The sequence below is a fragment of the Cyanistes caeruleus genome, chromosome 2 (assembly GCF_971803275.1).
Source record: "Cyanistes caeruleus chromosome 2, bCyaCae1.hap1.1, whole genome shotgun sequence".
NCBI classification, from domain to species: domain Eukaryota; kingdom Metazoa; phylum Chordata; class Aves; order Passeriformes; family Paridae; genus Cyanistes; species Cyanistes caeruleus.
In genome coordinates, this window is record NC_141702.1 from 117,362,831 (window position 1) to 117,386,238 (window position 23,408).

Here is a 23,408-nt window from a genome sequence, read left to right on the forward strand (position 1 = left end):
AGTCCAATTTTTCTTTTTAAATACTTGCTGTAGATATCTGCTTTCAGCTTTACAAATGACATCTTATTCAGGCACATACTTCAACAGTATTAAGGAAAACCAAGGTTTTTTGCATAAGTGAAAGTACAAAGAACCTATTATTTTATGGAACTATACATATTCACTCTGATGCCATACCTGTATTTCTCAGGGTCCCAGAAATAATGAACAATATATAATGACACAGTTGATATGGTTCATAGCTGTTAGCTCCAGTAGAAGAAAGAACTACTTTAGGATATATTCTTGCAGTTCCTGAAGCCAATAAAATTGTGCTTAAATCTTTACCTGAACTACAAATTGTGCAGTTCACCTAAACTTCACATGATTATTTTCTTGTAGTCATTGACTCTTCCAAGGATTCCACAGAGTTTAAATACAGACATCTTCAAAATGAGGTGACTCCTCATCATCAGATTTTCATATTCCTCTAATCAACCATTCTGCCCATCACCAAGAAAGCATGGCCTCACAAATAAAACTGTGTGACTTTAAAAGCAAGACTCAGCATGTCCAGCGCTGTTCCTTGGGCTCTGTACACTGATGACTCCTGTCTAGCAAAGCTCTGCCTGTTTCACACTCATCCCTTGCTCATCCTCCTCTCTGAATCCTGATAGGAAGAGCCTTTGAAACCCACTCACACTTCATCCAGCAGTGAATGTGGACCATGCTCTGGGATATGTCTTCAGCACCACCACTGCCAAGCAGGGCAGGTCTGTGCCACCTCCAGATCTCTTGTGGGATCAAATGGTTTATTTGATTAAGCTCTGGGGCTGGTTTGAACTCAGGAAATTTAATGTTATTTGGGAACCAGGGCTTGGGAGAACTTCCAGAGGCCACCAAAGAAAAGATTCAAAAGCAGGGCTTGGGAGAAATTCCAGAGCTCACCAAAGAAAAGATTCAAAGGTTTGTTGATTGCCATTGGGTTTGGATCAAGGGTTCAGGAACCATTTCTCTTCTTGCCAGCACTGCAGAAATAACCTGGTGCTCTTGTGACAAGGTCCCAGATCCAAGCTCTGTCCTCTGCAAGGCACCACCAGGAACCTGTGTAATGTACCGTGTCTGTATGAAAAGGCCCTGGAGCTCTGACCTTCAAGGCATGCCAGAAGCCAAGGCCACCGGTGGCACCTTCCATCTGGACAGTCTGCTATGCTACTCTTTCATTAGCTATAGCTTAAACTAATCTTATTAGCACTAAAGCAGCATCAGCCTGAGGGCCAAAGGGTTGAAATGTCCCTTTTGCACACAAAACTAATGTGGCACTCCCAAGTGAGCATGACTGAGCTTTGAAATGGTGCAGAACAGACATTTTTATCACTCTGAGAATCTTCCCCTCCCACTACCCCTGCCGTGGGGAATCAGGGCTGGGATTCACCCACAGGTGGCAGTGCTTCAGTGGCAAACAGTCACGCCACAGCCACACCGGGATCCTGTAGAGCCAAACTGGCTGCAAAAGAACTTAGGGACAAATGGCGTTAATGTGGTTCCGTAGGAAAAGCAGCTGTAAAATGAGTGAAAAAAAGAGATTGAGTTTCTCTGGGTTAAAGCTATTACAAGGGAGAACAAGAATGAATAGTGGCCTGTAGCCACTTTGAACAAAGTAAAATGTGGAATATTACCTGATTTAAAATCATGAAATTGAAGAGAATTAACTGATAGACATTTTTCAGTTCCCCTTCAACTAAGAGGAACGAAAGGATTTGATAAGCTATGGAAACTCACTTAGAAAAAAACCACAGCATTAATTCTTGTGATAAGGAAGCAGTTATTTTTCTTGAAAGAGTTCATTGTTCATAAGTAATTTAAGGACAAATTCCAATTCAGGAAAATACATTTCATATCAAAATGTAATACAACATCCAAGAGTGACAGGAAATTTGGGGCAGCAGGATTAATTTTTTTTAAGTCCAGTTCTTGAGGTCTATTTTTAATATTGATTCATAAATCTGTTGTTTTAGTCAAACATTTTTGAAGCTGTGATTTGCTAGTGGTTTGGCTCCTTTGGGGAAGGGGAGAGCTGGAAAACATTCTTGGCTTGGCCAGAAGGTATGAACTTGTTCTTGCTTTTGACCTCCTCTGTGCTGCACAAATTCAAATATTGGTGCTGCAGTAGAAAAGTGAAATAAAAATGTGAAAAAACACTTGAGCAAGGCTCTGCTGTGTTAGATGTTGCATAACGGCGTCAAGTACTTTGTGTTGGCAATAATCTGAACATCTCCATCTTTTTTCCTTTCCAACATTCCTCAAATAGTGCTCAGGAGTTTTTAAGACATTGACTTTGTGTCTTTTTACTTCATTCTGAGTAAGTTTTAAAACATCTGGTGTTTTCCAGGTTTTCCCTACACTCATTTAAAACTGGAAAGTTAAATTCTCCTGCAATGAATTTATGCGTTAAGAAAGTGCATGACAGCTGATAGACCATGAAAAAAGAAATGTATGGCAGATGAAGGCCAGGTTATAACCTGAACACCGAGGAACTGTTTGTGTCCCAGGCAGTGGGAGGCAGCTGACTGAGGGAACCTGGCCATGGCAGAACCACAGTCTCAGCTGGAGAGCAGGACTGGCACAGCAGGAGAAGGAAACGCCACATGCATGGCCCAAGAAAGAGCTGTCACCAGCTCGGGTTCTCCCCCTTGTCCTGCAGGTTGGCAGGGTCCTCTTGCAGCTACATAATCAATCCCTTCTTTTCCCGCTGGCTTTGTGATGACTGTGTCTCTCCCAGACCACTCCTTCACTTTCTCATTTTGCCTCTCCATTTTCTTCCATTCCTTTAGTAAAGGTTGAGCCAATTTCAAGCTTTCAGCAGGCAGCATTCAGTCACCCAGGAGCCTGATGGTGCCTGTTTGTCCTCGGAATAACACAGAAAAGGCAACAGCAAGGGAAGATTTTCCATGCACTGTCCCACTGGGGATGCTGAGTACCTTGACCTGCAGGTTTTCTCCCACAAGGACACGAGGGTGCTTCATTATCTTGTAGCACCTTTAGGTTGCTCAGTGAGAGCTACAGCATCAAACAGGGGTGGGGCTGTCAAATGCTGCCAGTTGGGATGAGATCATCTGGCCATGGACACAGCCCAGAGACCATTTGCTTTTACCTGGACTTGAAAGGCCCCTGCACTTCCAGTCAATAACCAAAACCTCCTTGATTCACACAAATGACCCGCTGATGAGGCACCTCACATTTCATTACTGAACCTCTGACCCACCCGTTGTCCAGACCCTAATTTTCCCCTCAAGTGTCCAATTGGATACCCTAAGTCAAAGCACAGTGCCCAGCAGTCACACAATGCTGACTTTCCACTGCTCTGAAAGGCAGATCCTGAAGTCATATAAATATTTCTGAGCTCCATGTCAATAAACAGGCCCATCATGGAAGTGTAAAAATAACTGAACCATGCTCCAAGACCTTTCACATTGCTGGAGAGGTGCAAAGACTCTGCAGTGTAAATAAGAATCAGGTTGGTAATTTTTATGCATGCTCTTGTTTTCAGTTACATTTAGATATGTTTCAGATAAAAATGCAGCTTGAACTGATACCAGATTTTCTTTTTTTTTTTTTTTTCCAATCCAAATACATTCCAGATTAGCTGTGAACAACAGTTATTCTTTTCCATTCTCAGCCTACCACTTTTAAAAGGACACAGAAGAGTATCTCAGATTTAGGATCTGCTCCAGTGGAGAGGACCTGATCTCTTGCCATGAGCACAGGTGCTTCTGTATTGAAGCATTAATCAACCCAAGTCCCATCTGACCACTTTATTCTGTCAGTATGGCAGGCAGTCAGCTGTGGGCTTTCTTCAGAAGCTCATGAGGTCACTCCATCTCTTTAAAGCAGAAATAATGACTCTCCAGCAAAGAGTGAGAGTTGGCAGCTGTGATGTTGAGATGATGTAATTGTACACAGTGGTGATGTGAGATTTTTCTTGGTTCCTAGAAGCCAATACTGCAGAGGCAATTATACGAACAGTATTTGCTTAAAATTTTTGGACAAGAAAAGAGACTGAATTTCTTGCACAAACCAGCAGTGATCATAAGAGAGTGAAAGGTCAGGAATTGGCTGTCAGAATTGGAGGCAGTCAGGGCCAAGCTCTGGTGCTGAAAACACAAGGTAGCGAGCAGTGCAAAGAGCTGGCTGCTCCCCTGCACTAACACACACATCTTTATATCCTGAGCACCCGGGGCTACCTCCCTCCCCATGGCTCCTCTGCTAACAGCTGGTTATCTTCTGAGCCTTGCCATGGGTAAAATGAGGGGATGGAATTATTTGCTATTAGGAGGCTCTCCCAGGGTAAATACATGGCACTGTGTACCTTGGCAAAATGGGGTGGACACTTGACACTGCATCAGCTTTCTTTGGTTTATTGGTGTAGGTGAATTTACTGAAAAATAACTACGTTTAAAAAGAGACATATTTCTTTTTTCTACAGCTAAAGAGAGGAGCTAGGTAGGTTGAACAACTGGATAATGAAAATACCTGGTCACCTTAACTCTGGGACATTTCAGGAGCTGAGCATCTTGTAGTACCCCAAGCCCTTATTTCTTGGTTTTGAAACACTAGAGTGCTACTTAACAGAAAGAGGTAATGCTTGTAAGAAAATGCTGGGCCACACTTGTCTGAGCAAACTTTCACAACGTGGCCCATTCCAATAGAGCTCCTCATTGCTGCACAGATGCTGCTATTTATAAGTGGGAGTAGAGGCACTCTCAGCTCCACTAAACTTCCCAGTCAGTCTGCTGCTGGAGTTTGATTTTAACAAACTCCACCTCACCGCCTCACCGCCCTAAAGAACTGAAGGATAAAAAAAAAGAGTAAACAGAGGTCACTTTGCTAACCCTTAATGAAGCTACCAGGAAATCAGGATATTTTCTGCAGTGGTGGTTACTCTGAGTGGCAAATAAAACTTCTTATGCTGTGCCACTGTGTTTCACTGGCTTTTGTGCTGCAACAGTTTGTGAGGCAGAACTTCATGTTGGTATAAATAATTCTTGTCACTCTAAACTTCCTTCTAGATCCACACAGACTGCAAGTTGTGCCTTATGTCATCCAAGAGGTAAATGAGCCCTCAACTGGAGGCTGGGGTGTGACCCAGCAGTCAGATTCCACATTACAGGGAACAAATAAACACTGCAGAAGAGTGGTGGGAAAAGTTGGTAACTGGTTTTTACTACAAAATTGGAAGAACTCGACTCACTGATTTTTTTTTTGTTTTAAATCTGAGAGACTGCAAATGATGGCAATAATGCTCTTACTTGTTTCATATTTGCTTAGAGTCGCTTTTAGATTTTGTGTGATTTTCTTGTCCCCAAGACTAAAGTTCACTTACTGAGTGCTAGAGTTATCTTATTACTGTACAAGTATTGGAACACAGATAATGTAACTCCTAGGAGGAAAATGAAACTTTAAAACTTTTGGGTTTGGTTTACTTCTATGAACATGGATGATTGTTAATAGTTTCTGTTAATAGGGGTCTGTTGAAGATCCTTTTTATTTCCTTTCAGTTAATTTATCAAGAGCTCTTGACAGAGTGTAAATATATATATATATTTATAAATATATAAATATTATATTTCCTGCCTGTGTTTCGATGTTGGACTATATAAGAATTCAATACTTGTAGTGTGAAAAAAAAAATAAATTGCATAATCCTAATTAATTTAGTTTAATTAATCTAAACAATTTTACCATTGATACAGGTACTTATCCCAAAAATTGAGCAAAATCAATGAACATGGTAGGACAATCAGCTAATAAAATACAACAATGATTAGGACAGAAAGATCAACTGATCAGGGTTGAGAACCTCCACTTTAGCAACTGATTCCCAATTCCCACTGCAGTCTGTCTTGTACATGGGCCATGGCAGCACCTCTCCCTTCAGAAGAGGAAAATTCAGAGTGCACATAGCTGTTCTCTTGAGCTTACTACAGGAAGAGAACTGGGAAAACCCAATCCAATCTGTAGATATTTCACATTAGAGCTCAGGATACTGAACTACACTGCTGCACCACACACACAGCCAGAAGAGTTACATGGGTTATCAACCTCTGTATATTTTCCTACTGAATCACAATTAGAGATTCTCCTTTATTGGTGCTGCTCAGTAATTCTGAGATGAATCTGATTCACTATGCAAACACAGCATTCACCAAAACTCGGAGTTTGTATCTAAAAGGGAAGCACCATTTCACACCCATTTCTTTTATCAGAAGGCCACTAAAACACCTTATTTCTCATATGTTCCCTCCCAATGCCCATGGAAGGAGGCATTTTGCAAAAGGCCAGGCTGGGCACTTCCTCTGCCCAACTCCCGGCACTCTCAGGGAGTCCACGCTCCCAACCAGAGGCTGTGGGTGCTCGAGTCCTTTTCTGGACTCAAGTTGCTTGAAAAAATATTCCATTACTTCCCAAGCTAAATCAGATGAATGAATATGACTTGCAGTAGCTTTTCTTCAGCTTCTCTCCCCACCACAGAGACTCTGAGCTGGTGGGGGCCAGTGTCGTTGCACTGGGATCAATGGAGTGATGCCCATTTATATCAGCAGATGATTTAAATCTCTAGGCTTTCTCTCGGGCACACATTTCTTTTCCACCAAGCCTGGATGTAAAGCAGGTAGGACAGAGGTAAAAATACTCATAGCTGGTTTAAACCTATGCTTCCTCCCTTGCAGCTGCATCAAAACAGCAGGAATTTTAAGAAGTCACTTCTGTAGCTATGTACCCCAAGGGAAGGAGGAAAACCCAACATGCCCATGGTAAATAGATATCAGCACAGCCACAGCACAGCTGGCATCCAGGTGAGGTTCTGGCTAAAACCCCCAGCTTTTCCAAATTTACTTTTGTGCACAAGTAAGCACATGGAAGATTTGGGGTGCAGAAATGGGGAACAGACTGTGTGAGGGGCCCTTCCTTGCACAGAGAAGTTGCTCTATGGGAGACTCACAAGGACTGTGGGCTGAGGTAGCTGTGCACTGCTGGAGCACATCTGGGGAGGGATTCCAGCTTGACTTCTGCAATGATTGTCTTATGCCCTCAAGCATGAGATTTTATTACCCTTATCTTGGAAAGCATGACATTACTTATTGGCCTGACTGCAGAGAGGGAGGACTGGCTTGTTACCATTCCCCACTGGCTGCTAAGCAACTGTCCCAAAAGTTGGAGGCAAAGGAGAGAATGTCAATGAGATCATTCCTCAGCACATCTACTTTCAGCTAAAGCCTAGGGAGCACAGTCTGAAAGGAAATAATGACACAGGGGACACAAGTGACCAGGCATCTCCTGCATTTGGAAATCAGTCACCCGGCTGGTAAACAACAGAGAGAGATGTTCCCAACAAAAATGAGCCATGCAAGGACAATTCTGAGTTCCCATTTCTGGGAGGCTGAAGTCTATAACAAACTGGAAAGCGCATCCTGTCCTGCTGCTTAATTAATGCTGCTTCAGACATGTTTTGTACATGGAGCAATAGTGACATAAAGTGGCTTAGTGGGTAGAAGGTGGAAGCATTTCCAAGAGACCAGGCAGTGTCATAGAATCACAGAATGGTTTGGGTTGGAAGGGGATGTCAAAGATCATCTTGTTCCAAGCCCCCTGCCATGGGCAGAGACACTTCCCACCAGACCAGACTGCTCCAAGGCACATCCAACCTCGCCTTGAACACCTCCAGGGATAGGGCAGCCACACCTTCTCTGGTTCCAGTGCCTCCCCACCCTCACAGGGAAGATTTTTTCCCTAACATCCACTTTAAAGCTATTCTCTTGAATCCATTCCCTCTTGTCCTGCCACTCCAGGCCCTTGTAAATAGTCTTGCCCCTAGTACCTTATGAAGTTATTCTACCTTATTCTTGACAGAAGGAACACCTGCACATCTGATAATGGTGAATGGCCCAGAATCACCTGAGAGCAGGGATCTGAAACACTGCCTGCTCCTTTCCATAGGCAAGGCTTGCCAAGCAGGAGTGACAATCAGAAAAACTCAGGCTTAAATACATGTCAAAGCATGAAAGGTTGTGACAATATTATATTCCAGCCAGATACCTGGGTCTCTATTGGAAAATAGAGCTTTATCTATTGGTAAATAATCAAAATGAACAATAACAACCAGAACTCACTCTTATTTCAGTCAATATGCCCACAGTCTGATATCCAACTGCCACCTTAGATCAGAAGAGGAAAACGAACCTTCAGAGTAATGTGAACAAATGGAAGGAAAACATAAAGGATCATTCAAGCATCTGGTCTTCCTGCCAGCACCATCTGATCACTTTAAATTGTCTGCAAATATTGATCAATAGCTCAGCATTGTATGACACAAAGAAATGTCAGCACAGACAAAACAATTTTTCACCAGAGTCCTTTGCTGCCTATTGTATTTCCATACACTTATTGTTTGTGGGGGTTTCATTCCAGTTCTTATGGAATGAGTAGATGTGTCCCCAGGCACCACACAGTGACAGAAATTAGGGTTTCTTCAGGATTATTTGACACACATTTTTTTTGTTAACATCATAAACATTAGATATAATTGCAGGGAATGCCATGTACATTATAAAATATAAATTAAGGTTTGTTTTATAGATTAAAAGCAAATCAATATTTAGCAACAACATTCTTGATTATATTTTCTGTAATTACAATATGACACTGATTAGTAATTTAGGCTGGAATTATGGGTCTTGGATTTATTATCCAGTAAACTGACAGGGAAATTCCTGCCCTATGAAACCACAGTTCTCTGGGTGTTAAAATAAAAGATCACAGCTGGGCCCTTGATGGTTTCAGGAGCATCACTTGTGTGTTAACAGCATCACCAGAGCTCCCTGGTGATACTGTCAATGGTCAGAACTATATAACAGCTGGAAATTTCAGAGATTTGGAGAAAATAATTTTAGAAAAAAATAAACTATTTTAATATGCTTTGCTTTTCACTGCTAAACTTAGTTTAGTACTTTAAAAATTTGCACTATATTATATATTTAGGTTTTGGTAGCACACAGTACAACTGTGAGCATACAGAAAAGGCAGCAAATCTTACTTACATCAAGTAATCAGCAATTCATTTCAGCTAATCACAAGTACGCAAGCTGTAGATGCAAATTAAAGTGCTCCCTGTTTGTACCTCTGGATTCAGAAAATGAAGAAAAATGTCAGAAATAGAAATCAGCAATTAATAAACTTATAATTGCAAAACCTGGAAGACGAATGTAAAGAGAGAACTACTGAGAAAAGCTGTTTTAGAGAGAGCTTCAAGGGGTTTCCTTCTCCTGAAATTTTAAATTTCCAACATGGTAGTGGATAAAACAGAATACAGAAAAATAAACCAAACGTTTTAGAATTGTTTTTCCTTATTTTCTTTTTTGTTTCTATCCCTGGAGAAGAAAGGCTCTGTTTCTTTGCTACACAAAGACTCTTTCATTGCTTGGATCCTGAAGTGTTAAGCCAGTTGGTTACTCTGCTATCTATTCACACTGTCAAGAATGCCCTAAAATAAATCCAGTGTAAACAGGTTCCATTGATCCTCATGGCTGGACTTGCTACATGTGTAGGACAGAGCCAGAGCCTTGAGGTGGATCTGCCTCCACCTTCTGTTCTGAGCAGCTCTCCAAGACTCAAAAAGTCAAGTTTGACTTCAACTAATGGAAAAATGATTATGTCACAGCAAAAGGGAAAAATCCACAAGGCACAACATCTCACTAACCCACACCCCATCCATTCTTTCCTGTTTCCTCAGCAGAACATCCAAAAGACCTTGTTCTACATTGCAACAAGCCTAACTCCAAAGGGTTTGGACAGCAGAAATAATGACACCGGTTTAAAAAGGTAAAAAATCCTTCCTGCTCTTTGATTAACTGGGCTTCTTGATGGAGTTAAGTGCAAACAGCTGCCTGGACTTCAACTGAAAAGCCTAAATCTAAACACTCCATGTTTACATAACCCAAACTTCTAATCAGGCAGCTGGATAATCCACCCATTTAAAGTATCCCTAAGAGTTTCAGGGAAATGCGATTTTCTTACAGCTAAGCCAATCAACAACCACTTAAAAAAACTCCAGCTACCAAGTTACTACTTTGGAACAGAAGTCTCAGCGGGATGGGGTCACGACCCCACAGTGAATCACAAAGCAGTTTTGGTGGGATCCTTCACCCTTTCTTTTTCTTTTTTCTTTCACTATTTTTCCCTTTTTTTTTTTTTTTCTTTGAGAAGTACAAATCTGAATCTCTAATTTCCTCTGTATTCAGATGCTGCAGGGTAATAAATGAGAGGAGGAGAAAAGCATACAGCAGTGCTTACACACATGCTGGCATCTGCTCAATCTAAATCTTGTGAAATCTGCACCACATCCACCAAGAACTGTGCAACTTGGGAAAGACAAAGTACAGTCACCACCAACAGAACCCATCATTTTTCCAGGGAGAAAAGGGAAAGAGAAGCAGGACATAGGAATGAGAAGTTTTCAAAGAAGAAAACAGTACAGGTACTTACAGGATTCAATTTTCCTTAAACTGACAGACACTTTAGTAGGGACTCTGAGTTTAGGGCCCCATCTCATCTCACCTCACAACAGTGTTTTGCCACCATAACTCATTCTAATGTCAGGCTCTCAGTTTTACTTTTATGTTTGAATGAAATATTTTCACCTTCTTGCAGTTTACTTACCAGATACCACATGGTTTGTCTTTCTTTTCCTACCTCAGTAAAGACTAAATCACATCCTGTCACACCTGTTAGATAAGAAGAGTTTGAACACAAATATTTTCCTTGGCCAAGTCAACGAAATTTGAAGTGTCCCCAAAAAAAGGTGATGCTTCTTGGGTTATGCAGAGAAATCTAGGGTTTGCATCCTGATCTACAGGATGGTCCTGGAATTTTCTTGATACTTCTGCACCTCCACATCCCCACCTGTGAAAGGTAGATGGTGTTGGTGTTTTTACAGCCAAGACCATACATAAAGTTGTATTTTAAAGTTGTATTTTAAAACTAGTGAAATGCATTGAAAACAAGAAAAACATTACTTTTTCCAAGCAGGAAGGGATCCTTTTAGAACATATGGTAATAAAATGAAAGGACATGCTTTCACACTGATAAAATCTGGCCACAGAGGAAATAAACTTTATTCAGCATTTCTTCATTTTGCCAAGACCCCAAGCAGAGCAACAGATACAGCACTGGAGATGAAACACTGGAGAAACAACACTACAAAACCCCCATTCAGATTACATGCTAAATATTTTAATTCCTAGCCAAAGAGGTTGAAAAGCTTGGGATTTGATACAAAAATTGTGCCTTTTACTTTCCTCATCAGAAGCCAGATGTCCTACCTGCTCTGTTCTTAGCTCTGCCTGGTTCCTTTGGGGACTAGACAGTAAATTAGCTCCCCCCATCTGAATTGCATGCCCTGCTTCTACCTGCATCCCTAGAAACTTCCTATGCCTTCTTTAGGGGTCTGTAGCTCCTTTCATCTTTCCAGCTTCTTTTCCACTCCTGTGGCTGATCAACTCAGAGAGCAGAAAATATGGGAAAAAAGAGTAGCAGAACCCAGCAGTAACCCCACAAGAGATGAAGAGGCAAGTGATAGGAAATTGGAAGATTATTTATAAAACACCAAAATAACTTCAGTTTCCTCCAGTTCTAATCCTCTTTTTCATCTTAAAAATGAGACCACCTCTTATTTGGGTTTTTTTGAGATGTGTTTGAGTTTAAGGTTCCCTTTAATTAATTTCAAAATGTGGGAGGGAGATCGTTGTGGGGCTCTGAGCTGTAGAAACAGAGGCAGTTTATATCCTCTACTCTGTGGACAGCCAAAATAATAGAAGTGTTATAAATCAAATCGCTGTGTCATAAAAAATAGACACATCTGCAGTATTTGCTGTTGAATCAGCCAAGCCCAAGCATTACCTCATAATTGTGAGAATTAAAATAAAATGCAACAAGTTTCAAGTGAAATATCATTTCTACATACACATTTACACAGTCTCCATTTTCTGTATCTTGTTGAAAAGAAGATGTAAATAACTTTTTCAGCAACAAATCTACCACATCAGACTCCTGCAGCCCCACACTTAGATTGGAAGACACTCTTGGAAGTAAAAATCCTTTTCCAGTGTCTTGGCACAGTTGGACTCATCCACAAGCTGAACCGACCAGCCAGTGAGAACCTGTATGTGAGAATCTGACTCATAAAGGCAAATCAAAATGGATTTTAGCTGTGCCAACCTTGGACAACACAAGTCCAAGTCACTTTTCCCTTGACTGGTGACCTTGTTACAGAAAGGCTGCAATATCTGGTGCGATATTGGTGCAATATCTGACCCACACTCAGGCTTGGTCTGGACTGCAAATTAAGATACCAGTGTGAGAAGTCACAGCACTGGCTCGGTCTGCAGAAAACCAGGGGCAGAATATCCGGGTGTTTTAAGACAGAAGTTTTCCAGCTCAGCCCTGGGAGCTCACACACAATCCTGCTGTGTGCTCACAGCTGCCTCAGCCTCAGCTAAATCCAGTTGTTCTTCCACAGCCCCAAATCCTATTTAAGTTGCCTGCATGTCCTGCATTCACACCAGTGTGCAAAGAGCCCCCAGGCAGGGGCAGGGTACAGATCCTATCTGCTCACTGACTCTCTGTGGCACCGTCCACAGAGGAAATGCAAATGCCTTCATTCCACAGGGGTTTCTAAGAGAATTTATTTGAAGCCTGAAAGTGATAAAGGGTAGTTATTCTGCAGAGTTTATGATTTTCCGTAGTAAACAACTACAATATTCAACATCAACAAATTATTACATATTCAGCATCTGCTTATCTTCAAAAATGAGCTTTTGAAAAATAAAAACAGGAGAAACCACAATTAAATATTCAAAACTCAGATTTTTTTTTTTTAAAAGGTCTGCTTATAGAAATTGGAAAGCCATTTTTTAAGAGGACAAGACAATTTTATAGAATTGCAAGCATCTGTACTAAATGTTTGCCTGAGCTTCTGTGTAGCTGAAAATGGTTACAAAAAACAACCTCACAAACACAGAATCACACTGCCAAGATTAGGCACATCTTGCTCATGGTTTCAGTGGGTGTCCTATAGTACTTCTGGGGACATAATGTACATGTGATATACTCTGACCCAGCCCTCTAAAACAATTAATTGTGTCAAGCCACAAAACAATAAACCCAAACCAACAAACCAAAAACTAAAAAAAAAACCTATGGCATAATTTTTACACTAATCAAAAATACCACCAAACTATTTCACTCACTCATGCCCATTATGGAGTATCCCAAGCAAATGGTAACAACAGGAAAATAAAAATAAAAGCATAAGCTATTTGATATGCATAAAACAGGTTTGCACAAAAGAGGAGAAAATAGGTTTCTCACAGGGATTCCAAGTTAAGCTATCTACTGTCCCAAAGGAGAACTAGCTACTGTCTGTCATCAGTGCCCTACTAACAGTTTATTAGTCTGCTGACATCTCCATCTAGAAAATACTGGTAAATTGTCTCAGGCTGAGAGGCAACAGCCAGTGAGAAGGACTTGCAGTGATGTGGTGGTGGCAAGCAGGAGTTTTTAGACATCTCCACTTACTCTGTGATAAAATGCTTCCAAGATGGTGTCACTTCCCTCCCAGACGGCCCTGCTTTTCTTAGCGCCTGATAGGGAATCAGTGACTTCTGTGAATCGGAGCTAATCTCAGGATATGTCACATCTGTAGCAGGAGGAACAGCTGAGCAACACTTGTCCAGGCATAATTGAGCCTCAAGATTGCAGAGCAGTGTGTGATTAATTGGCTGAAGGATTCCTGATAAAGGGGAAGAGGATAATGACCTGCCTGGGTCAATGGGAGGTGCTCTGCTTATCTGGAAGCATAACAGGCATTAAGAGAAATGCTCCTGATCAAGGTCACAGGGAACGGTGACAGATTCTGTGTGAGTGTGAATTTGAGGCATTTCAAAATCACATTCCACAGATGTGCACAGGGGAAGTGTGCTTAGGAAGAGTATTTTAATGCCTTTTATGGTTCTGGCTCCATGATCGTTATTCCCAAAAGTATTGCCAGGAGCCTACTCTTGAAAAGATTCACTGAAGAGCTTTGTAAGTACCTCAATGTCAGCTTGGAAAAGGTAAAACTAAACTAAGAGGATTCTCGCTTGATTTTTCATGTGGATATTCCAGCTTGTTCCAAGGTCCTCTTGGAAGCAAGCAGGCATTATTCCCACATTGGAAAAGGGAAAAGAGCCACAACTCCTCTGAGCAACGGCTGTAGTGGCATACACATGACTCTTGGTTTAGGAACTACTTTGGCTCTTTAGGCCTGCTCAGCTAAGCTTAAAAGAGCAAGTACCACTTTTAATCCCCACTCCTGGCTTCCCAGCAACCACAACAACCTCTTTGCTGCACTCTCAGGGGAGGGAAGTCTTAGACATTTCTAAGGATGGACAAGTACAGCAAGTACTAAGTGTAGGTCCCTTACAGTCTTGTGCTTCAGCCCACCAGAATGTTTTATGCAGAACAATTACATCTTGTCCATCAAGTTTGCAGCAAAAAGCTGCTTTAAATATCAGCTGAGTAAATTCAGGTAACAAAACAATGTTAAACACTCATTTAAAATAATAAAGGCTGCATGAAACAAAAGATAGCTTTTTCTGACACAGCAGCAGCCTGTTCTGCCATGCAGAGGATTCCCTGTGTCTTATGGACTCTGGATCTTGTGGGGCACATCACCCTCAACAACCTAAGAAAATTTGGTTGTTTAGTTGGAATTATTTGGGGTTCACACTTGGCTGATCTAGCAGCCCACCTCAGCATTTGTTTCCTCAAACAGCTCTCCCTCTTTCCTGGGTTGATAAGAATTTCACCTCCATCAAACAGGTTTTTTTGCCCTAAACTCTAAATACCCATGAAAGAGATTCTACAGGAGCTGAGCTCTTTACACTCCATGACTGCACTCCAGCTGCCTCTGGTCTAATGATGTTTTCTTCATCTGCCACACAGATTTTCATACACTGAGGTTACTGCTCAATTATATGTTGCTTGTGGAAAATTGAGAGGATGGCAGTTTATTGGAAATAAGTGTGAGGTAGAGGCTTACAGGGAGGGAAGTCACTCTTTGAAGCTTCGGTCGGCACTGGTTCATATAGGCCACACAAGAGAAGGTGTGGTGGGTCACCAGCTGACAGATGCTCAGAAGAAATCAAAAGTCATACTGGTTTTGGCACAAATACAAATGGGCAAAGCATCAACTAGAGCAGGATTTTAGCCTTAATGGAAAGTTTTCCACTTCAAAGAACCACAACAAGTAGGAAAAAGATCTTAAAAGTCATTCAGGACCAAAATAGTCAGACTATGAACAGCGACAATGTTGAGTTTGCAACCTACAGCGTTTTCACACCTTTTCTATGCCCTCTCTGGGCAAAAGTGCCCATTCCAATGAGTGAATTGTAAACTGCTAATGGGATGAGCCAGGAAAACGGCTCATACAGTTCCACACAGTTACCCCATCCCTTTCCAGGCCCATCTGTAGCGTGTATCTTCTGAGCCAACTGGAAATGCCCAAGTTGCCATGAGCAATCCATAGCCTCACCCCAAAAAAACCCGCAGAATTCAAAGTGGGTAGCCCTTGAACAACGGCACGAGCACTGCCCATCTCCAGAGAGAAAGGATTTGGCTACTTCCCATTTCACTCGAAGAAGATTTATGGCTGATCATCATACAATAAGTGCTGGGTAAGAGTTATTAATCTTTCCAAACCTACTTCACATTAGTGACTAATTCAAACTTATTTGGTGCATAAATCACACGGTACTAAAGCATTATGTTTTCCCTCCTCTTTGGCCGTAATTCTGAATCCTTGAGGGTGTTCTTTTACAAACCCCTAAGCTATTTATGTGACTCCAAACGTGCTGAGCTGAACTCTAATTTATAATCTCACTTCTTGCTCATGCAGCACTTTCCCTCTCCCCAGCACCTGGCTTTCAAGTGTCCCACTTTGTAGTGCCCAGCCCTCCGAGGAGTTCTCAATAATAGAGCTCAAATCCAGCTCTAAAATCCAGCTCTAAAAGCAGCTCCCCTTAGTGCTCCAGAGCACTGCAGAGCCCTCACATCCTACTGAGCACAGAGATGAGATTAACTAAGGGAGTTTGCAGGGTGGGATGCATATGGAAAAACTGAGCAATATTTCTGAGCTTCATCCTCATGCAAAGAGTTCGGTTGTATTAAATGCAGTGATAGAGAGCATTTTTCTTCATGCTCTGAGGACTGAGGTGTCCTCTAATATAATGGACTGAGATGGAATTCTCCTCCTTCTCCCTTAGATGTGGCTGTTCCCTTTTACACTGAAACAATCACACAAGGAGAATGCTGCTCCCTGCATTTCTAGAACAGGAGGGTCATTTTCTCAGAGCTGACCCTTTGCATGAAGCCATGCAGATTGCTATTTTAACTCAAATCAACTATGCCTAAGCTCTGCTGCCACAATTGTGGTTGTGCCGTTCCAGCAGCAGCCCACTGCCACTCTCACAAACTCATAAAAACACGTGATTTGGCTCCCTGTCAGGACATTGGCATTTATCATAAATACACTTCATCCTAAGAACAAGCTCTTCAGTTTCCTCTAGATCAGTACTTGTGGTTTTTACCTCTGAGAGTAAATGTGCAATTCACCACTCTGATCTACACATAGGCTAGAGCCATTGATTAATTCAGCCTGCAATCCTTATTTTAAAGATTCTCTGTCACAGAAAATTATTCCACAGGCTCTGTCTACTATTAAAAAACATGTACACTTAATTTTCTTTTATGGTATTTGTCATGCCTTTGGTTCTATCTGAGCTTTGCTATTAGACCAAAAGGACATGAACATAAAATATTTTCTGTACACTACAGTCTTTCCAAGTCGTCCTAGACAAACCTAAGTGAGTTAAAATACATCCACAAAAGCAACTCCTGGGTGTAACACAGATGAAAATACGAGAATTGCAGCTATTTTCAGCAATTTCCATCCGGGCAATGGCATCTACAGTTCTCATTTTTCTATAGTAAAAAGAAAAAGCCTGCCCAGTGTTTGAGAACTGGGAAGCCACCCCTACTGGGACAAGGGTTGGTCTTACAAACACTTAGAACAAGGAGCATTCAGGAAATGTCTGGCTTTAAAGGCTCATTCTTATCTGTGTATAAGTATCTCCCAAAGTAAATCAATGTAATCATTCCTACTTTAATTGTCCAAGGTCATCTAGCATAGAATGAATGTTAATCCTCTGAAAGATCACTTGCTCTCACACAAGATGTGCTCTCTACCCTAAAGAGAGTAATGATCTCTTCAGAAAGATGTAAATTTAGGATTCACAGTATAAATCTAAAACTAAGTTTCTAAGATACACAAAAATAAAATAAGAGCAATTATGTATGTAAATTAAATAAGTTACAACTTATCTGGACTTGGTTTTAAGGCATGTGCCTTGAGATTCGCAGTGCAGAAATAACATTGCTCTGACATCACAAGTATGCACTTCTGTGCATTGAGAAAATCCTGCTGTTTATTTGGAACTTTTGAAGTCTAGTATCAATATAGCTTCTTAGTCCCCGGAGTGTCCTCAAGGTCTGAGAAGTGTATTTTTAACTCCCATGCTTACTGACATTCCATTCAGGCTGCTTGGCTGTTCTCCCCATCGGGGCTCCATCAGCCATCGCTCTGATTTCGGCACCACGGCGCTTATTTGCTTTCCGCTTTCCTAAAGGCCTGTGCGAAGAGGTGTGGCCTGCTCTGGCAATGAATTCACCCTCACAAGAACGGTGTTAACTTAGGAGCTGAAGCTCCACCAGTGCAATCAGCACAAAGGAAATGCTCAGTTAAGGCAGTGCTGCTGCTCGGGGGGTTGTACCCGGCGTGTTCTACATCCATCGCTGCCCGCTCTCTGGAACACCCCCTCTGATCCCCCTCAGCCCCAGCGTTCAGCCACGCTCGGGGCTCGTCCTGAAGCACACCCACCACCATGGGGGCAGAGGAAGTGGCACAAGGGGAAAAGCCCACTGGGGACAGCATGAAGCAGTAGCTCAGTGAACGCTGGCATCCCCCTCAGAGACACGATCCCACAGAGCCCCGAGTGCACAAAGGCTGTTGGATTCCACACAAAACAATTTTAGCTGTGCTCAAACAACAGACTCACGTAAAAGCTTCAAGAATTCCTTTAATAAAACCCTTTGCATCTGTGACATTTTTTGCTGTATTTTCCAAATCATGTTACCAAAAAAAGGAAACAAAAAATTAATCAAGGAGTTTGCTAGTTGGAAAAGCAAGTAATTTTTAGCCTGAATTCAGGATATTTTAGAAAGCTTGTTATAAAACAGACGATGCAGGAAGGCTCTTCCTTCCTGATTTATACTAATGTTGGATTTCCAGGGTGCCATTAGGGAAGTGCAGGCTGTGTATGTCTGAGAAAATGTCACCACTTGTTTTAATAAGGCAAAGAAGATTCAGGGCTTTCAGGGCCTAGCAATCAGAACCAGAAATGCAGCCAGGAAACATCAGTCCTCGAGATGATGCTGCTCAGGTATGGAAAAGTAGGACCTGGTCTTGAGAGGGGTGGCTGAATAAGGATAGACATGGTTGGGAGTTCAGCACTGTCCAAGTCATTGCACATTGTCCTTACAGAGCAAAATGGAAAGGAGAAAAGTGAGCTGGACACACCAACCTAGTTGGCAGGAGCACAGGAATTCTATTTTTTTAGCTGCCATAAAAACCTACTGAAACAAGAGCTTCCCAAATCTCTGCAGGTATGTCTGTGACTTTTCCATCATCAGTAGCCTGCTGCTTAGGGAAGCAGAGCATTAGGCTTTCTTTAAAGGAGCCTTAAAAGCCCCTCTGTTCACTTTCAACTATTCATCACAGTCATTTGAAGTTCTCCTTTGCACCCCTCCTTCTTCTTACTCACATCTGGTGCTGCATGTACTATGCTACAACCATAAATAAGGAAGGAATGGTATGGAGATACTGGATGCTCTCTTCTAGTGTCCTCATGGCCAACCTTCCAATAAAGTCCTTACATTTTCACTACAATAAACACGTAAGAGAAGGGGTGGAGGGACAATGTTCCCCATTCTAGAATGCAGCTTTTAAATAGCACTTTACTAGCAGGGTCAGCAAACACATAGGCTGAAAAATAAATTGCATATTTGAAAAAGAGGATTTTCTCCCTCAGTGAGTACATTTGCATTGAAAACTGCAGATAGACTACATAAAAATTAGCAAAAGCATTTCAGAAGGGCTGATCTCTGTCAATAGTTGGGTGTCCTGACAAAATCTGGCATTTGCATCTCCTACATGCCAGAGACTGAAGTGGGAGAAGGCTGCTTTAATTGTCTTTGCTGCAGATGTATGGTATGACAGAATGCTGTCCCAACACACAACTTGTTAGGTTACATGGATCATATCAGATCTCTGCACTTGGTGAGCATTTCTGTAGCTGTGTGACATTCTCTGTGCAAGCATATCCTATTCCATGCCTGATTCGTCTGATAATGGAAATGGGGGGGAACTGCAACCAGTTTTGTAATTTTTCCAAGTAAGAATTGAAATTTCCCTGTCAGCACTAGGCCTGTTACCTTCCATTTCCATCTTCACCAGAAGCTCCTTGCTGCCGGTGTACAAGTTTCTCTGGAGAAGCCTTTTGAAGTGAAGACTTGAAAAAATGGGGTTTGGTCAGTGATCATTAAAAGGTTCTATAAATGCAGGATAATGGATAAAGGCACTTCCAGGCTAGGTGAACTGGGCCAAGTATGAGCACTTCAAACTCTAGGACAGAGCTGTGAAAATTATGCTGACTTCCTTTCAAAACTCTCATTCCCACACACAGTTAAAAAATCTCCAGAGAAAGTAATAAATTAGGGCCTACCTTCTCTGCAAAAGCTATTTTTTTTTGTTTATCACTATAATACATTCATTCTGGGTGTTTTTTGAATATGTCTTTGAGTTTCATTGTCTTGAAGAAAAGTACCAGTGTAGTATTTATATTCTTGTGAGAACTGAGCACAGGAGCAAAGTTCCAATTCTATGATCCACAGCCTCATACAAACCAGATCTTGCACACAACTTTAAAGAAATTAAGCTCAAGAGCTTGTCATCACTCCTAGGTGAAATAATGGGAAATCTTTTTAACTATCTCAGTGAACAAAAGGCCCTTACCTTTCTTGACTGCTCATCCTAATTTATCAGCCTTGTTTTACTAAATACTCATTATAAAAAATTAATTGCATCCACATATAGCAAGTTGCCCGTGCACATGGACAGTAAATGGAATACATGAAACTCCAGAAAAAGGCAGAAGCAATGGAAGGCAGTAAAGCATTTGGAGTGACTCCCAGCAGCGAGACACTCAGAAGTTAAACTGGACTGCAGTGAAAGAAATCCCTGCTGACGGGTTCATTTATTTACACTCCCATTAGAGGAGCCTACCAAGACATACATCAACAGAAACAAACCATTTTAGTACATCCATTGAGTGAACATCCATCAGTGAACACAGTCTGTGCCAGCATGTCTTAAGAGTGACAAGGTATTATTATTGTAGTGCCAGAGGAGGAGGGGTCAGGGGACAGAACAAAAGGGAGTGCTGATCCTTGCCTTAACAATGAGCCCCTATTCTCTTGCACTGCACCTGAGCTCCGAGGCTTCAAACCCAACAACCTTTTTCCATTGGCCACTAACAGCTCCTCTGTGGTTTGCCTCACAACTCCTCTGTTTCCTTCAAAGGAGCCTTCCCCTCATGGCATCTCTGACTACTGTATCACCTCTGCTAAATAAATGACATCACCTCGCTCATAAGCCACATGCAGCTTTACTCCTTCCCACTGCTTGCACTCACTGTTTATTTTTTTAAGCACCCAACCCTCTATTAATCCTCCAGACAGCACAAAGGATCCATTTCCCAGAGACAGCGATTAGAGTGGTGAGCACTGAGGCTTCCTGGGAAACACCTGTTTCCCTCAAATAACCTGAGGGAAAAAAATCAGCAAGCAGGACAAACTGCTGGCAGAAATGGAGAGAAATGGGAGCAAAGTCCTGGTGTGATGAGAGCTACCAGGCTTCAAATGATGGATGTCTTGCCTTCTTCAGTCACCAGTGCAGAAACACACTCAGCATCCACAATAACAAACTCATGTGTCTGTGACACTTGCTCCAGATCAACTGTGCCTCCTCTCTTCAAATCTTACAAGTGCAGAAATGTGTAAACTGCTTAATGGAAATATTTTTTGCAGTTATTTTCTTTATTACTTTTTTCCTTTGCCCAAAATTTATATTTAAAGAGACCAACAACATCTTAAAATCGAAAATATTTCGACCAGCTCCATTTCTGAAACGTCATCAGTACCAAAACTTGACCTTACAGGTTGTTCCAGGTTTTTCATGTTTTTCTTCCAACAGCACCAAACATCTGTCCCAATTTTGAAAAATAAGCATTTTAAGAGGGTATGAACAAGGATTTGAACTTTCATAATCATTTTGGCCAGTCATATAAAGGTAACAGGCAGCCTTTGGACACACAAACTCATATAGAAAGGGTCAGTAACTGGATGGCTGTTGATTTAGCTCCTTTGAATACAAAGATAAGTGACAATATACAAACAATACTGAGTGGCATTGCATGGCTGAGTCATTCTCTGCTTTCTGAAATGAAAGAAAATTAGGTACCAAACAGGTTGTATAAGCACCACAGGCAATAACTAAAGCTGAAAGAACGCCAGGCTACATTAATAGCTGCCATTTGATCTCATTCAAGATCCCTGAACACCCAATGCCTGATGAAGTCAGTGGAAAGTCCTGCCCATCCCAAGAGGTGCTATATTGAACCCAACACATCTGGCAAACAACAGCACACAGAACAAGGAGCAGAGCTGGTGCTACAGCACTCAGTTCAGCCCCACACTGGAAAGCAGGCTGTGCTGATGGTCCCCACAACCATAGCCCAAGGTTGATCAGCATTTCCTCTTTCCAGGGGAATCTGTCCTCTTGAGTACTTTTAAACCACTGAAATTAATGGGATTATTCAAGGAATAATGCATCACAGAGCCTGAATATTTATGGTAAATCTACCACAGTGATTTCTAGTGTATTGTGATCCAAGAATTCTGAATAAAACATCAAGAACTCCAAGAGAGATTTTCAACTGATATAAATCAGCTGTTCCCCTTTTCAAAGCTATGGAGCTGCAACAATCCACAACTAACAAAACCACAGCTTACCATTATCAAACTTAAAATAATTCTTGCAGTATTTACAGCTAAGAGCAGACCCCCACTTTTATTTTCTTATTGTAAAATAATAGCTCATTTCTTGTAAAATAACAGGTCATTTCTGAGCCACAAAGTGCAGGGGTTTTTAGCTTATCACCAAAATTAGGCATTGCAAGACACTATTTAGATTCCTATTGGTTTCTTATAAGTTGCACTGCTTATACATTAGCAACTCATTTAAGAAGGCCCCAGAGGAAATGAAGAATGTATTAGGTAAGAAAGTGTATACACAGGAATAATATAAAACACGCATTTTCTTCTTTTCTAAACCCTTTTGGAACTGATGCTGTTAACACCACATAGAAACAAATGCATATATGTGTGTGTGTAATATATGTGTAGATATCCAGCTTTATCTATCCACATGTATTGTTCTAGTAACAGTCACCCTTTCATGGGGCTCATCAGTCGCAGGTTTTACTCACCTGATGGGCAATTTGCCATCGGGCTGTCCTATCTGTCAGCACACCTTATCTGCCTTTCTTCAGATCCATACTTACAAGTAAGGGAAGGTTGGATATCTGTCTCCTCCTAAGCACAATAAAATTAAAGCTGTAATTAGCAGCCTGCCCTGGACACCAGGTTACATTCCACGCCACATGGAGGGCCTGGCCAGGAGTGGCAGGTCCCTTGGGACAATGTGGGAGCCCAAAGGAGAAAGTTAGCCCTGATGTGTGCAAACAAATGAGAGCTGAGCTTGTCCTTCCTTCAGGAAGCTGAATTATAGACAGGAGCTCATGCTAGGATGGCACTGAAATTCCCACAAGACACTCTGGGTGGAAGAAATTAGGTTTCAGGCAAAAGAACTCATAGCGAGTGTCTGGCTATTGATGCCTGTTTAAGTAAAAATTATTAATAGAAATAAGCCAAACAAAATATCATTACCTTTTTGAAAGAGAGGAGTTCAATATTCTGCAAAAAAAATGCATGAATTCATGAAAAATCCCTCAGGTATTTTTAGTTCAGTGCATATTCTTCACTCAGGTGCGCTCTGGGGTGGGGCTGCTGGAGCCGGCTGTGGCCGGCGGGAACAGCCCCTGCCTCCCCTCAGAGCTTCGGAGAGCCCCCTTCTCTCTCACAGCCTCAGGGAGGAGCCCCCA

General features: G+C 41.7%; 1 protein-coding gene across 19 annotated transcripts in view; it reads right to left on the reverse strand.

The window, feature by feature from the left end:
• The window catches only part of BMP2 (bone morphogenetic protein 2), a 235,838-nt gene that overhangs the window by 77,572 nt on the left and 134,858 nt on the right, over positions 1-23,408 (reverse strand). For 2 of the 19 annotated variants that reach the window (XM_086873723.1, XM_086873848.1), the window contains 2 exons: positions 23,194-23,220; positions 22,734-22,839 (listed from right to left, as the gene is read on the reverse strand). The exons of 15 other annotated variants lie outside the window; for them this stretch is intronic. The gene's annotated coding sequence lies outside the window, so the exon portion shown is untranslated. The remainder of the gene's footprint in view (positions 1-22,733; positions 22,840-23,193; positions 23,221-23,408) is intronic. 2 more of the 19 variants (XM_086873772.1, XM_086873738.1) reach the window with 1 other exon arrangement.